Here is a 16,167-nt window from a genome sequence, read left to right on the forward strand (position 1 = left end):
CTAAACCGCTAAGCCACCCAGGGATCCCCTTTAAGGGCATTTCTAAACTATGCCTATTTCTTCTAGAAATTAGCCTCCTAAATAAATCCTTTTTACTTCAAACATTTATGTTTTTTTTTTTTTTTCAAAAGAAATTAACTTCAAACGTACTCAGAGTTTTAGAAAGTAAAATATGAGAGATGACCCTTCCTGCCTCCCAGATTTCTTCTCAAGGGCATGTATTCTTGTAGACCCTTTTCTATATTTCCACAGCATATATATTATACACATGCAAACGTAGTTTATTTTAAAATAAATGTAGGATCAGACTGCATATATTCTGTTACTTTTTTGTTTATTAGTAATGTCCAAAATCTCTGGATGTCAGTCTATCTAGAGCTACATCATTTTTTTCCACTGGCTGCATGGTTTTCCATCATCTATTTCTGCTACAATATAGCTGACTTGTTGGATATTCAGGTTATTTTTTTTTAATTTTTTTATTTATTTATGAGAGTCACACAGAGAGACAGAGAGAGAGAGAGAGGCAGAGACACAGGCAGAGGGAGAAGCAGGCTCCAGGCACCGGGAGCCCGATGTGGGATTTGATCCCGGGTCTCCAGGATTGCGCCCTGGGCCAAAGGCAGGCGCTAAACCGCTGCACCACCCAGGGATCCCTCAGGTTATTTTTTGTTTCAGTCATAACACACACTGCTGCAGTAAACCTCCTTCTACGGGTATCTTTACTTGTATTAGTATTTCTGTAAGAGAGATCCTGGACATGGGATTTGTAGGACATAGGGTATAGTTAAAGTTTTGATATATGCTCCCAAGTTCCCTGTCAAAGTTCTAAATTTAAGACATGTTAAGAATGCAGATTTTATTTTCAATTTTCCTTTGGATAAGAGGAAGCTGAAAATGTTTGGTTTTGGTGTCAGAAAATTCTGGTTCTCTTTGTTTGCAGGTGTTTTTTGAGTCTTGGTATGTGTACAATGGACATAATCTGTGATGGAGGATGTGTTTTGACAACTTAAGTAAAGGATTGGTAGGCCCACATGATGACTTTAACATTTTACCTGGATTGTAATATTGTTCTGACATGGGTAGGTAGGGATTGTTTCAAGTTTAAAGTCGCAATGTGTGTTTGGAATTCAGGACTTTCACTATAATTTCTCTGAGAGACGCAGGGTGCCTGGGTTGTAGCTGTGGAGTCCAAGCCTAGTTCTGCTACTGATTAGTCCTGTGGTCTCCATGCCCAGTCCCTCCTTCCTAGAATGGGGATAACTAGACTGTTATTCTGTGAAAGCGATCCCACCTGCGCGTGTAGTGCTTTGAAATGGTGCCCGGTGAAAGCTTGATGCACACGTACCCAGAATCCTAGACCAGTGCCTCTAGCTTCTTTTCACCTGTGTTTGATCTGGGAATTTAAAGGTCCATGACATTGTGGAGTCTGAAAGTTAGAAGGAAGTAATTGCATGTGTGTGGTGGGGGTAGGCAGAGTTTGTGTATGTCGTATGATGTTAAAGCAGTTTGTCTCTGAGCTTCGGTCTGTGTTGGGCTTTTTATATTGTTGATGGTAGCTACCATTCCTGGGAAAGCATTCTTCCTATTCTCTGCATCTTGCCTTGTTTCAAGGCTTCAGAGTCTACTGGTTCTCCTGTAGGGTAGAGCTCAGATAACTGAGATTCACTCAACATTTATTGAGTGTTAGAGGCCATCCTGCCAGTGCTATCAGTACTGGTTGCCTTGCCCCTTCCCCGTGTTGTTTGTGCCGGGAGGACTGGTGGTCCCCATGCTACTTGTGGAGGCTTGGGGCAAAGGACTTTAGTGCTTTCTTTGCTAGATCTCACAGATTTTGAGTTAGAGTCAGAATTCAAACCTAAGTTTTTTTTTTTATATATATATATTTATTTATTCATGACGGACACAGAGAAAGGCAGAGACATAGGCAGAGGGAGAAGCAGGCTCCCTGCAGGGACCTGAGATCATGACCTGAGCCAAAGGCAGACACTCAACCACTGAGCCACCCAGGTGCCCTCCTTTTTTAAAAAATTTTATTTACTCATTGGAGAGAGAGGCAGAGAATGAGCAGGGTGTGGGGCAGAGGGAGAGGAGAAGCAGGCTCCTTGCTGAACAGGGAGCCTGATGTGGGCCTCAGTCCCAGGACCCTGGGATCATGACCTGAGCCAAAGGCAGCCGCTTAACTGACTGAGCCACCTAAGCGCCCCCAAACCTAAGATTTCTGACTGTGGGGCCCTTTTGTCCATATCATGCCTCCTGCCCTCTACAGGGTCCTATTATATGAGTGAGCCAAACACATTCCTTCAACTTAGTCCAAGAAAGACCATGACATAGGAAAAGAAAAAGCATTAGATGTGGTTGATGAAATATTAAATTGTGCTAGTATTTGGCAGGAACTTTGGAGCCCAGACCTTTTTTTTGGCAATGGGTAATGATGTGTCTAGTGGTTGCATGCTAACTTCAGTAGCCCAGGTTATTCAACCTGGAAGGTTTTCCTTCCTGCTGAAGTTGGTCTTAGGCAGACACTATGTGGTCTGAGTGGAGCAGATTCCCACATAGCATTTTGAATGAGCACATACCAAGTAATACCTTTCAACTAGTACTTTGTGCATCACAAATACAAAACAAACATTAATTTTTCTTTGCTGTCACTTCAAATTTAATTAGTTGGAAATACAAGAAATTGATCTAGATATGAAGTTACTCTCCTTTATTCTCAGCTGCCTTTTTTTTTTTTCCTTAAATCAGAATAACAGGGTGCCTGGGTGGTGTGGTCAGTTGAGTCTCCGACTCTTGGTTTAGCTCAGGGTCATGATCTTAGGGTCGTGAGATCGAGCCCCGTGTCAGGCTCCATGCTCAGTGCATAGTCAGCTTAAGACATTTCTCTTCCTTTCCCTCTGCCCCTTCCCCTCACCCCCACCTCCTCCCTTTCTCTCTCTCTGAAATAATCTTTTTAAAGTAACAAATACACTAAGAATCATATGTACAAGTATTATAGAATAGCTTATAATGAAAACCTTGCTACTTTTTTTTTTTTAAGATTTTTATTTATTTGAGAAAGAGGGCACATACCTGAGAATGAGCTCTGGGGAGGAGGGGCAGAGGCAGAGGGAGAAGCAGACTCCCCACTGTGCAGGGAGCCCAACATGGGGCTTGATCCCAGGACCCCAGGATCATGACCTGAGCTGAAGGCAGATATTTAAGCAACTGAACAGCCAGGCACCCCTAAAACCTTGCTATTCTATAGGGGAAAAAGGTGGGATTTTTTTTCCTTCTGGTGACATCAGCAAAAGATGGTTTATCCTAGAAGGTCTGTAATAGTATTATGTTCTAAAGGAAGTGGATTGAAAACTTTCCTAATTCAGTTGTCTGTAAATTGAAGTTTACCCATTTCGGTAATGTAAACTTATTTAGGGTCTTTATTTTTCTAGCCTAAATTTAGATTAATATATGAATGTAATTCTGGCTTTTTTTTTTTTTAAGAAATATTACCCACCAGAACTATTTTATTTATCAGCAGATTCACTTTTAGAATAGTTTTTTATCTGAACCCCATCACTTGTGGGAGAAAAAGGGAATGAGGTTAAACCATGGAAGTGATCATCAGTAGGGAATAGCTCCTGGGATGGTTTAGCTGGAGAAGAAGGTGAAACAGGTCAACATCTTTCACACCAAGAATGGTCAAGATAATGCAAGAAGAAAAAAGTTTAAAACGAAGTAGAAGTTTATGAGCAAACACAAATGATATTTTCTGACAGTTGCTTAATATTGGAATTGATTAGATCCAGAGCAGTTCTTTCTTGGGGAATTTAATAAGAATGCAGATTCATTGCCAAACTCCACGGAGATGTTTGTAAGTCTTGTGTAGGTCCAAGAAATAGTCTACATTTTTAACAAACACCCAGGAGACTCAGATGCTGGTGATCAGCCAGTTAAATGAGACTACCCTTGAAAGAGTCTTCCTCTGAATCCCCAGATAGAGTCATTGACTTAGGTTTGGAAGCATCTTGGGGTCTAGTGCAAATAGTGATTTTTCTATCTTTCACACAGACTACATTCAGTAGGATCATTAGGAATAAATCAGCTTTTCCTACTCTGCCACCTAAGGTAGGATTCCAACATTATTAATTAACAGAACTGGAAAGTTCTGCTTTTGCAGAAACTGATCATTGTAGGTATCCTCTACCCTCGAAAGGCCATAGAATATCAAATTGGAATTTGCAGGAACTGTCTAAAGTGACCAAAGTCACATGTATCTTTTATTTTGAAAACCCAATTTGGGTGTGATTTATCCGGCTTATAAAAGTTTAAAAGAACAACCAGAACAGCCTTTCAAAGAATGGTTTGCACGAAGAAACAAAGCCAAAGGATATTAAGATAAAAGTGAAAAAAAGTTGGATGCAACAAAGAATATTGTTGATGTTAGACCAAACAAGGAAAAACCGTATATATTTGAACTTGAAAATTTTCTTTTAACCAGAGGATGAATAGAAACTATCCAGAATATCCAATCCAAAGAGCAATTTTGATGTATTTTGTGGTTTCCTAGGTATGTGGATGACTTCTTTGAATAGTTCTGTGACAAATTATTCGTAATTACTTTTTTCAATAACACAACTTGCCATATTTTATATTTTACTGTCGAGGTACTTTCCTGGGCTGATTCTCAGAGTAGTTACAGGTCAGTACAGGTTTGTTAGAAGCATTAAGTCACTGGTTTCTTTAAAAAAGAATTAATGACTATACAGGTACTACACTTCACCACAAGAGGGCGCTCTGGTGCCGTTTAGAAGCAAACCTGTCGGTTAACCTCCAGTCTCCCTCATGGTTGGTTATAAAACACTGGGTAGTGTTCTGATTTGGGATATTTTGTTACATAATAACATTAATGTTGTTAATACAAAGTTCTCAGAAAACTTTAGACAACTTCTGTTAATTTTGTGACTTAAACCAGCCTGTGCGTGTCTTTGTGTATAGACAGTGTTTAGAACCCAAACACTGGTGGCCAGCCAGTTTTCCCCAAAAAACAAAATGAAAAAAAGTAAGGATGTATTGATATGTCTGTCTGTGTGTATATCTGTTTACTTATTCAGCAAACAGTTTTTGAGCTCATACTGTCAATCGGGCATTGTTTTAGGTCCTGGGGGTGTGATGCTGAGCAGTGAAAAAACCCAGTGCCTAGCACCCCAAAATGAGAAAAAGTACTATAATTACTGATCTGTGGAATCATTGGCCTGGAATCATCCTTGAGGATGTCTGTCCAGGAAAGTCAAACTTGAATGTCAGTCAGTGAAGAATGGAACACTCCCCCACCCCTGCCATATGACCACAAGCATACAGTTGGCCTGGTTTAGCACTGTCCTAAACAACTTTCCATGATGATGGACATTCTGTATCTGTGCTACGCACTATGGTAGCCTATGCCATATGGGGCCATAGTCCACTTGAAATGTGGCTGGTATGATTGAGGAAGTACACATTTAATCTTATTTAACTTTAATTAATGTAAATACCTAACTGTGGCCAGTGGTTACTGCATTGGACAGCACAGGCCTAGTTGGTCATGCTTGAGTTGGGAGCTGTTTTGCCTTTGAATTTCCAAAATGCCCCACATCCTTTGGCTTTTTTTGTTCCTATAACTGGAAGAGCCAGCCTAGCTTTTGTTCACGTGATTGCCAGGTTTAGTTTCCCTACCAGCCTGAGAAACAAGGAAAAGATTGCTTTCTGAGTCATTGTTGTGCCTCAGGTTGCTACAGACAGCTTTCACTTCAATCACAAGACTACATGTACTTTGTAGTATATGTGCATGAGGGTAAACTTGCAATATTGAAAGATCAAAAGCTGCTTCTGATGGGAAATATTGAATCAGCAGAATTGGAAACACAGCTGTGTGGTTCTGATGGGGATATAATTTCTTCTGCCAGTCAGTGCTCACTTAGCACTCATTGTGTGCAGGGCATTTGCTATGCCAGGCTTTGCAGGAAGGCATCAAGGAGATGTTCAGCACATGTTCTTGACATTTTTTGGTCTCCATTGACTCTTAGGAATTCGAGAAGTTCATAATATAGTGAAGCAGTCCAAGTCTCTAGCAAGAAGAGTGACAATTTACAGGGAACCCTTGGAAAGAGGAGAACTGTATATGAAAGGGTGGTACCTGTCTATGGGTTGTTTTCATCAGTGGTATGTGGGCATGGATTTTGCCTCATTCTTGAGCCCAGTGGCACTACCTTGCAGGACAACTGGCCACGGGAGGAAGGAGTGCACTCAGAAAGCAAGCTCCTGGGGCAGCCCGGGTGGCTCAGCGGTTTAGCACCGCCTTCAGCCCAGGGGTGATCCTGGAGACCCGGGATCGAATCCCACGTCGGGCTCCCTGCATGGAGCCTGCTTCTCCCTCTGCCTCTGTCTCTGCCTCTCTCTCTTTCTCTGTGTCTCTCATGAATAAATAAAATAAAATCTTAAAAAGAAAACATTTTTTAAAAAATTAAAAAAAAAAAAGAAAACTCCTCCCTTGAGCCTCGTGCTCCCACCTCTACTGTTTGCTCATTGTCTCTCCCCCACTTTGTGGCCAGGCACTCAAGTATCCTGGAGGTTCTTTCCACTCTCTCCTTCCAAGCTCTTCCTCTCCCCAGTTTGTCTTAAGAGCCTCCTAACTGGCCTTCTTGTCCCCTCTCTGCTCACCTTCCTATCACCCTAGCACTGCTGCCAGGGGACTGTCAGGTCACTGCTCACAAATCCTGAAGAGCTCATCTACCCATAGAATAAAAGTCCCTTGCTTCAAAATTGGATTGTTTCCTTTTTAATTTGGCTTCTGTATGTGTTTTCTGAAAGCAGGATATTGCTTAATGTTTGTTTTTAATTTTGTCTGCAGTTCCTTGATGGGGGAATTTAGACCATGGGTCTTTGTCATGAATGCTCTATTGGTCTGCTTTTCTCTTCTGGCCTCTCGGAGCTGGCCATGTCTACTAGGTCTGAATTCTAGTGTGATCTTGGGTGGCTTGCCCCTTTGGATCAGACTCCATTTCTTCATTTGTAGAAGAGATAAGAACACTGTAGGATTATTGTGAGGACTAAACCTCATGGGATGTTCAGATCTTTTTGACAAGGTACATACATAGAAGAGGGGACTCAACATGCTAAAGGCCATTTCTGTTAGTATTTTTTACTACTTGATTTTTTTTTTTTTTTTTTTTTGCTTCTTGGCTTCTCTAGCTTATGTGAATTGAAATTAGTTTCCCTTAGAAGACAAATTACTCATTAAAAACCCACCAGGATCATATGATGAACAATTCCAACATGTGTGTATGTCTCCCCAAAAGATTTGAAAACATAGATTGACATAAAAAGTTGTATGTAAAAGTTTATAGCAGGATTATCATAACTAAAAAGTGGAAACCCAAGTGGCCATCAACTTATGATAAATGAATAAACAAATTGTGGTATGTCCACACCAGGGAATATTACTCAGCCATAAAATGGAACTAAGTCCTGTTCCTTGGCACAACATGGCTGAACCTTGAGGATGTTGTGCTGAGTGAAAGAAGCCAGGCACAGAAGGTCACATATTGTCTGATTCCCATTATATGAGATGTTAGGAGTAGACAAATCCAAAGACACAGAAAAGAGATGAGTGGTTGGTGAGGAGACCCAGGGAGAGGGAAGGGATTGGAAGTGGCTGCTAATGGAAACAGGGTTTCTTTTGGGGTTGATAAACAGGTTCTGGGATTAGATAGTGATGACAACTGGACAACCCTGTGAATATACCAGAAACCAGTGACTTGTATGATTGAGGATAAATTATGATCCATGTGTTATTTCTCAATTTAAAAACCTACCAAGAATGATCTCAAATTTTCTACAAACTCTCTCAATTCTTGGCTCATACGTTTATATCTACATAGTTTTAAAAATCAATTTGAATTCCCTGGGTGAAAGAGTTTCACATGTTAGGGTTTTACTCCTTTCTGTGGTCTTGCTTTCATTCTAGTTTTATGGACTTCTTTTCTGTCAGTCTCTATTTATCTTTTGTGTTTTCCTTTGTCCCACGCATCATCCTGGTGAGACTTGGCAACAGTAGCTGCCAAACCCCTCCTCTTTCCAGGATGGGTGCACATCTGTTTCAGAGAACTCTGATGTCACTGGTCTCCAGGTCAGCACTCAGCCCCATTCCCTGCAGTCTCTGAGGACAAGATCCATTCTCTGAGACTTTACTGGCCTGATGGTTTAGCATACATGTCCCTGATGACGTGTCTAGGCAAAAGAATCCTTAGTTCATCCTTTCCTTCAACAACCAGTCACTGACTGAGGACATATGTTATGAGTTCTGTGAGGGCAGAGTCCTTCACTCAGCAAATAACTAATTTGTTGCTCAATACCCAGTGCTGGCAGGAGCATATCAGTGAGGAGAGGGCCTCTGGCCACGTAGAGCTCACCTACTAGTGGTTGATGGCAGTGGACACAATGAGATAAGACCCTTCACTTCTGAATGTGAGGTGATAGTGACCTGGCCTGGGAAGGGGTAAGGAGGGCTAGTGTAGATAAGGTGGTGAGCTGTACCCTGGAAGATGCCAGCCAGAACCAGGGGGAGAATATCCCTGGCTGAAGAAACTGCACTTGCAAAGAGCCCAGGAGGGAACTGGCTCAGAGAGTTCGAGTGGCAGGTCAGCGTGGTGACAGCTTCGTGAGCAAGGGGGTTTAGAAAGGTTGACACAGGCAAGTGGGGCAGGGCTTACAGAGCGTGATGGGGAACTGTGATTGTGTTTGGATACAAAGGGAACCCACTGTATGGTCTAATTTACGTTTTTCAAGGATCGTGACAGCAGCAGTCTTACTCATGTGTTCACAGTTTCTCACATCGCGTTTGGCACGTTCATAGTGGGCACTGGTTCGTCCAGTGGATGGGCCCATGGAGTGCACACTGTGCCCAGAAGTGTGCCTGACTGCACCCAAAAGCTCTTCACCTTGTGTCACTCTTTTAAGAGTGTTTTGCAAAACATACTTAATGCTCTCCTGCAAATGTCCATGAAGATCCAGGCAGAATTTAACAATTTATAAACTTAGTACTGATTTTTTTTGCAATTGCCCTAATTTCTTCAAAAATAATGGTCATCGCATGTTTATAAAATGAGTTAGCATTTTAAGTCATATTTGCTACATCACTAGCTAATTCTGCACCTGTACTAGGAACACAATAGTCCTTTGATAAGAGCCAACATGACAGCAGCATTTTTGGGGGATGGAAGGGGCACATTTTTCCATTGTGCCTGAATTTCTTGCTTCCACACTCTTTAGGAAGGAAAGTTGTCCTTTTTTTTTTTTTTTTTTTCATTTATTTTAAAGAACATGAGCAGGGAGAGGGGCCGAGGGAAAGGGAGAGAATCACAAGCAGATTCCATACTGAGCACGGAGCCCAATGCAGGGCTCTAATCTCAGGCTCCTGAGATCATGACCCCAAGTGGAAACTATGAGTCAGACATTTAACCGACTGAGCCAGGTGCCCCCGGAAAGTTGTCTTTTTGCTTCAAAGTGCTCCAGCCTTTTACTGGGAGACAAGAGGCTATGATCTCCACTCACTAACAATACAGGAAATGAAAATCTATCACGTAAATTGACGCTCTTCAGTCATTTAAGGCACTCGTTTGGCTCGGCTATGATGGATCCCTCACGTTCTTCCAGGGGAACTAATGCAGCTTTGGAGAGACATGAATGCTGGGGTAAATGAGTAGGCTGCTTGAGAAGTGTTCGTGTTGGTTCTGGAAGGGGGCCTGTGCTATACGTAATTCTGCTGAGAGGAAGTGTCAAATTTTCCATAGTCCGAGCTTTCCAGAACTTAGTTGGCTGCTTGCTCCTGAGTCAGAATTTCTTTTCTAAAATAAATGATTTGGAACACTCTTATCTTGCCACCCAGACACACAGCTACAGTTCCTCCTGCCTGGGAAAGTTAACTCTCCAGCTGTAATACAGTACACAGCATTGTCCTTCCAAAAACTCACTAAATTCTACATCAAAATTGTGAAACAGCAATGTTAATTAGACTCCCCATTACCCCCGGCCCCCCAACTTTGATGCCATTGGGCTTTTTCCTTGCCTTTGTTTCCTGGTTTTAGCCCCTATTCTTTTTTCTTAATTTTGTTTGGTCAAAATCTTTCTTTTTAAAATGTGTGATCCCTTTGGACTGTTCTACCTTAGTAATTGCTTATTCTTTCTTTCTTTTTCTCTCTCTCTTCATTTCAGAACACCCCTTTCCCACGAACCTGCTCTTTCTCCTGCAAGGATTGCAGTTGAAAAGAAAGTTGAGTTGCCTAGAACTTCATGTCACTGAGCAGCCATTTCACATCCTTTGTTCAGTCAAGGGAATGAATGATAAGATCACGCAGTTAGGCAGTGTATTCATCAGGGCCTGGAGAGAAACAGCACCAATGTGATATATGTGTGATCCTTGAACAATGTGGGGCAGAGAGGTGCTGACTCTGCACCCCACACAGTCAGAAATCTGTGTATAACTTTTAAAGTTTATTTATTTGAGAGAGAGAGTAAGCAAGGAGGTGGGGAGGAGCAGAGGGAGGGGGATAAGCAGACTCTGCATTGAGTTCAGGCAGGGCTGGATCCCACAACTCTGAGATCATGACCTGGTCAAAACCAAGAGTTAGGGCCACTTGGGTGCCCCACCCCCCAACCCATGTATAACTTTTGACTCTCCAAAAACTTAACTTGCAGTCTACTGTTGACCAGAAGCCTTGCCGATAACATGAACAGTTGATTAACACATATTTTTTGTGTTAAATGTATAATATACTGTATTCTTTACAATAAAGTAAGCTAGAGAAAGTATTAAGAAAATTATAAGGAAAATACCTATATAATACTGTACTATGAAAAAAAAGTCCGTGTAAGTATACCTAAGCAGTTCAAATCTGTGTGGTTCAAGGGTCAACTGTATGTGTGTGTGTATAAAAGGGATGTATTATAATGAATTGGCTCACGGGATTATGGAGACTGGAAAGCATAGAATCTCCAGAATCAATGTCCCGATTTGAGTCTGAAGGGCAAAACTGCTGTAGACCCAGGCAGCATGGATGTCCTCGTTCAAAGGCCATCAGGCAGGAGGATTCTCTCTTACTTGGGGCAGGTTGGCCTTTTGTTCCATTCAGGCCTTCAACTGACTGGGTGAGACCCACCCACATTAGGGAGAGCAATCTGCTTTACTCAAGCCCACTGATTGAATTTGCTAATCTCATGCATAAGCACCCAGAATAATGTTTGACCAACTACCTGAGCACCCTGTGGCCCTGTTAGATTGACACTAAAGTTAACCATCAGGGCAGCTATTTCTTTGCAAGAACCACACAGTCCTGGGCTGGGAATTGTATGCTATTTGATATGTATAGAAGCTGACCTCAGTTCAGCTGGGACATCATTTTGTAGTTTTACACCACTCTGCCCTTAAGTTCTGGTCACACACCCTCTTACCATGTTCTGGATGTGCTTTTCACTGGTTGCTGGTCCGCAGCCTCTTGTGCACCATGGGAACCCCAAATTTCCTCATCTTTGAAGACCTCTTCCTAACTCCTGCCCCTTTGCTGTCCATGTGAGATCTGGCATCTACTTTCACGCACGGGAGAAACTGAGACGCGGACAGGTCTGTTACTTTGCCCAAGGTCACACAGCTATTGAATAGGCAAACTGGGATGGCATTTGAAGTGATGGGTCTCATCAGTCCTGGGAGCCCCTTGGGTGCCAGGCACCTTGCCCAGCGCTAAATGCCCTTCTTTCCCCAACGTCTTCACCTTGATGCTGCTCTGTCCTTTCTATTTCTGGAAGGATGTGCCCCATTCCAAGCAGTATTTCTCTGCCCCTCCACGTGCAGCACTGCTCAGATCTTACCTGTCCGGTGTCCAATGGCCTCTGGCACTTTGTTTCTATAATTTCCTTTCCTGTTTATTTTTCCCCTTTATATTTGTGGTATATAAACATAATTCTGCTCTTTCGTTCTAAAAACTCTCCCTTGACCCTGTGTCCCTCTTGAGCTTCAACTGATCCCTTCCTTCTCTTCCTTTTACTCCCCATTCTTTATTTTTAACTCCAAAAAGTCCTCAGCCTGCTGAGGCCCAAACTGTTGCCATTCTGCCCATCCACTGAAATTGTTCCTGGCAAAGCTGTGGAAAGCATCTTGTTCAATATCGTGTAGTGGCTGCTCTGCCTGACTCCAGAGCATCTGTCGCTGCTGACCGCCACCCCGGAACTCTCGTTCCTTCTCTCTTCTTTTTTTTTTTTTCCTTCTCTGTTCTTGCGCGGCTTTCCCCCAACTTCTGTCCAGCCCTTCCAACCATGGTTCTCACACCTGACTGTGCGTGAGCATCACCCCGAGCGCTTGATGCACTCAGGCTGTGGGCCCCACGCCAGGACTGCCAATTCAGCAGGTCTAGGTGGCCCCAGGGGTCTGCATCTAACCGGATTGCAGATGATGCTGCTGCTGCTGCTTCATAGACCACGCTTTGACACTGACATTGCATGTTTTCCAGAACGTTCTCTCATTGTGACTTCCCTTAGTGTCGTCCTGTCTGTCCCATGGATTCTGCCGTAATATATTTTCTGAAATTCAGTCTCTCATTTCCACATCTCTGTAATCTGGCAGGTAGATATCCTTTGAGATTGTCTTCAGTACTTTTAGGAAGGGGCCCTTTAGCATTTGGGACGTGACAATTCTCTGCCGAGTGGGACAGTTCTGTGCCCTGAAGGATGTTTGGTCCCACCCAGTCACTGGAACAACCAAGACAGCCCCCCCACCACTATGCACCCCCCCCCGCCAAGTTCCAAATGCCCCCAGGGGTGTGGTGTTGTCCCCAGTTGAGAAGCAGTAGGTTCTTCCATCCTGCGCTTCCTGTCAGTACAGCAGAGACCTCCCCCTTCTACTCAACCTGCCTCCCTTTTAATTGGTCACCAAATTCCATACATTTATTTCTAAAATAGCTCTTAATTCTGTTTCCCCTTCTGTAATTAAAAGCACAGGTTTTAACATCTGGCTCCCTGACAGGAGTTCAAATTAAAATCCTAATTTGGCCATTCAGTTGCTGTGTGACCTCAGGCGAGCTAACCAACTTCTCTGAGTCTGTCTCTCCAATCCATAAAAAGAAGCTAAGAGCTCCTTCATAGGGTTGTTGTGAGGATTAGCAGTGAGTACTAAGCACTGTTCCCTGACGCAGACGGGGCCGTCGGCAAACAATGGCTCTCTACAGGCCTGATCATGTCTGCCTTAGACCAGTGCAGGTCCCGGACCCTTGCTGGGTCCTACTGCCCAAGGAAATTTTAAAAATGTAGCCTGGCCAGGCCACTCTGTGCTTAGGAATCTTCATGGGTTCCCACTGCACATACATTAAACTCCTTAGCGTGGCCTGCAAAGCTCTTTGGAAATATGATTCCAACCCAGTTTTCCAGCCTGACTTGTCTGTCAACCAGCTCCTCCCCAGCCCCCCACCCCACCAGCTGTGTTCTCTCTCTGCCCCCGAAGGACTCCCCCCCCCCCCTTCACATCTCTGCGTTTCTGCTTTGCCTGGGAAGCGCACACTCCTCCTAGGCCAGCTCCGGTGCCCCTGCCTCTTTCTCTGTGAAGACTTTCCCCCGCGGCTCCTTTTGCCCTCGGCTCCCACTGTGGGATGTGTGTGCCTCTTGTTTGGCGTTTGTTGTCTTTAGCTGACTCCCAGTTGTTCACTCCCCGAGTGCCATGTGGTGGAAGGAGCACGAGCTCTTTCCCATGACCCACACCTTGGGCTGCATCCTGACTCATCCTCCGCTGCGGAGGCGTGTGACCCTGGCACGCAGCCCCTGTGTTCGTGATAGTACTTGGGTTCTCCTGTCGGCCTCGCTGGGTCAGATGAGATCACATCAGTAAGGCACCTGACTCAGTTCTCAGGGGGGAATAGTTTGGCAAAACGCTGCTGGGGGCTCTCCACTGCCCTTAGACCTTTCCCGCCTGAGAGTCACCTGCCAGGGACATGCCAACTGTATTCGTTTTCTGTTGCTGCCATAACCAGTCATTGTGGACTCAGTAGTTTTGACAACACAAGCTCAGCAGCTTACAGCTCATCAGGTCAAAAGTCGGACAGTCTCACCCAGTGACAGCAGAATGTTGGCGGGGCCGTGTTCCTTCCTAGAGGTTCTGGGAGATAATCTGTTTCCCTGCTTTCCCTGCTCTGTTGGGGTCGTTGGCAGATTTTACTTCCATGAGGGTTGTAAGACCAAGGTTCCTGTTTCCTTGCCAGCTGTTGGCTGGGGGCCGCCCTGAGCAAACAGCAGTCTGCCTCTGTCCCTGGCGTGGGGCTCCCTAGAGCCTAAAACCAGCCACAGGGCGCCCAATCTTCTCCATTCACCATCAAGTCCCTTTTGCCATGGAAGATGATGTATTCACAGGTTCCAGGGACTACAGTGTAGATATTTTGAGGGGCCCTTATTCTGCTTGCTAGCATCCCTCTAAACCCTCTGAAATATCCCTGTGAATGTTATTCCCTTTCTTGATGGCCCTGTGGTCCTTTTCTTCCAAAGAATCCTTTGTTTCTGTGATACCAGACAGCTCCTCTTGTCATGGTGAGCCAGGCAGTTATTGGTTGTTTCTGGTAGCCCAGATTGGGTCCTCCTCCTTTGGATGACGGTGCCTGTGTTCTCAGTGTATGTCAGGTGGTGCTGGGTTGGCTGGCCACTCCAGGTGGGCCCTGACCACACAGCTTGAGAGTGATTGCATCAGGGGTGGGGACCCGACCCACTCCCGGCCCCTGAGACATTGACTTGGGACTTTGCTGGGACTGTTGGGCAAGAGGCCTTTCTCTTTCCCATGAGACAGACAACTGGAGAGAATGGCAGTGCAGAGACGGAGGTGGTTGCCTTGACATCACCAGGATAGGAAAAAGGCCGATCTGGAAAATCAAAGCAGACCTAGAAAACTGGACGTCCATAGATTTCTGCTGACCTAGTTTGAGCCTGGATTTAGAATTTTCTGAAGCCTGATGTGTACCTGGATTTCCAAGTTATAACATACCAATAAATTCCTTTTTTTGCCTCAGCAGGGTTGAGTTGGGTTTGTGATGATGATGTGTCCTGATGAAAACAGTGAGCGAAGGTGGAATGACAGTTCGTGCCTTCAGATAATGTGGTCTCTCTTCCAGGTCTTCACTGAGATTTTGTTGAAGGACCTCGTCATACTGCTGGTGCTTGTTATTCTGGAGTTTATCTGAGGCTCATCGGCTCCTACAACTTAGTGAAAGAATCTCTTTCCAGTGATAGATCTAGTTTCAGTGGTTGTTTATTCAGTCTTTAAATTTTATTTTATCTTTTTAAAGATTTATTTATTCATGAGAGACACACAGAGAGGCAGAGACACAGGCAGAGGGAGAAGCAGGCTCCATGCAGGGAGCCTGATGTGGGACTCAATCCCAGGACCCCGGGATCACGACCTGAGCCAAAGGCAGACGCTCAACCACTGAGCCACCCGGGCATCCCCAGTTTTTAAATTTTAAATGAATAGTTAGTTCTGTGCCAAGCTGCAGTAAGAAGGTGTGTCTGCTTCTAGGGAGATGTTGGCAGGATAGTGAATTCTTGTACCCCTGGGACAGGGCCGGTTTGAGTAAGGGCTGCAATGCCCTGCGAGAGGAGGGAGCCCGGCCGCTCCCCCTCCTGCCTGCTCCTGGGGCAGCCTGCTCACCAGACCCGGTGCTCCCAGGCAGCCCAAGAAGGACCCCAAGCACAGACACATCCATCCAGGAATCCCTCGATGTTTGAGGAAGACCCACATGCTGAATGGGAGGCTCTAAACTCAACAAAGGAGAAAATGACAAGGAAGGAAATGTGAATCAGATGAGTAGAGTAAGACTTTTTGAACAAATAGGTGAAGATCCGTGGGTTTTGGTTTTTTTTTTTAAGATTTTATTTATTCATGAGAGACACAAAGAGAGAGAGAGAGAGGCAGAGACAGAAGCAGGTTCCCCACAGGGAGCCCAAAGTGGGACTCGACCCTGGGACTCAGAGATCACACCCTGAGCCAAAGGCAGATGCTCAACCACTGAGCCACCCAGGCATCCCAAAGATTTCATGTTCATAGACAAAAAGCTAGTCATCCTGAGAATCTTTAAACATTAAAGGATGCTTATTGCTTTCTAAGAAATGATTTACTCTCAATCCAAT

This window comes from Nyctereutes procyonoides, unplaced genomic scaffold (genome assembly GCF_905146905.1).
Source record: "Nyctereutes procyonoides isolate TBG_1078 unplaced genomic scaffold, NYPRO_anot_genome, whole genome shotgun sequence".
Classification (NCBI taxonomy): Eukaryota; Metazoa; Chordata; class Mammalia; order Carnivora; family Canidae; genus Nyctereutes; species Nyctereutes procyonoides.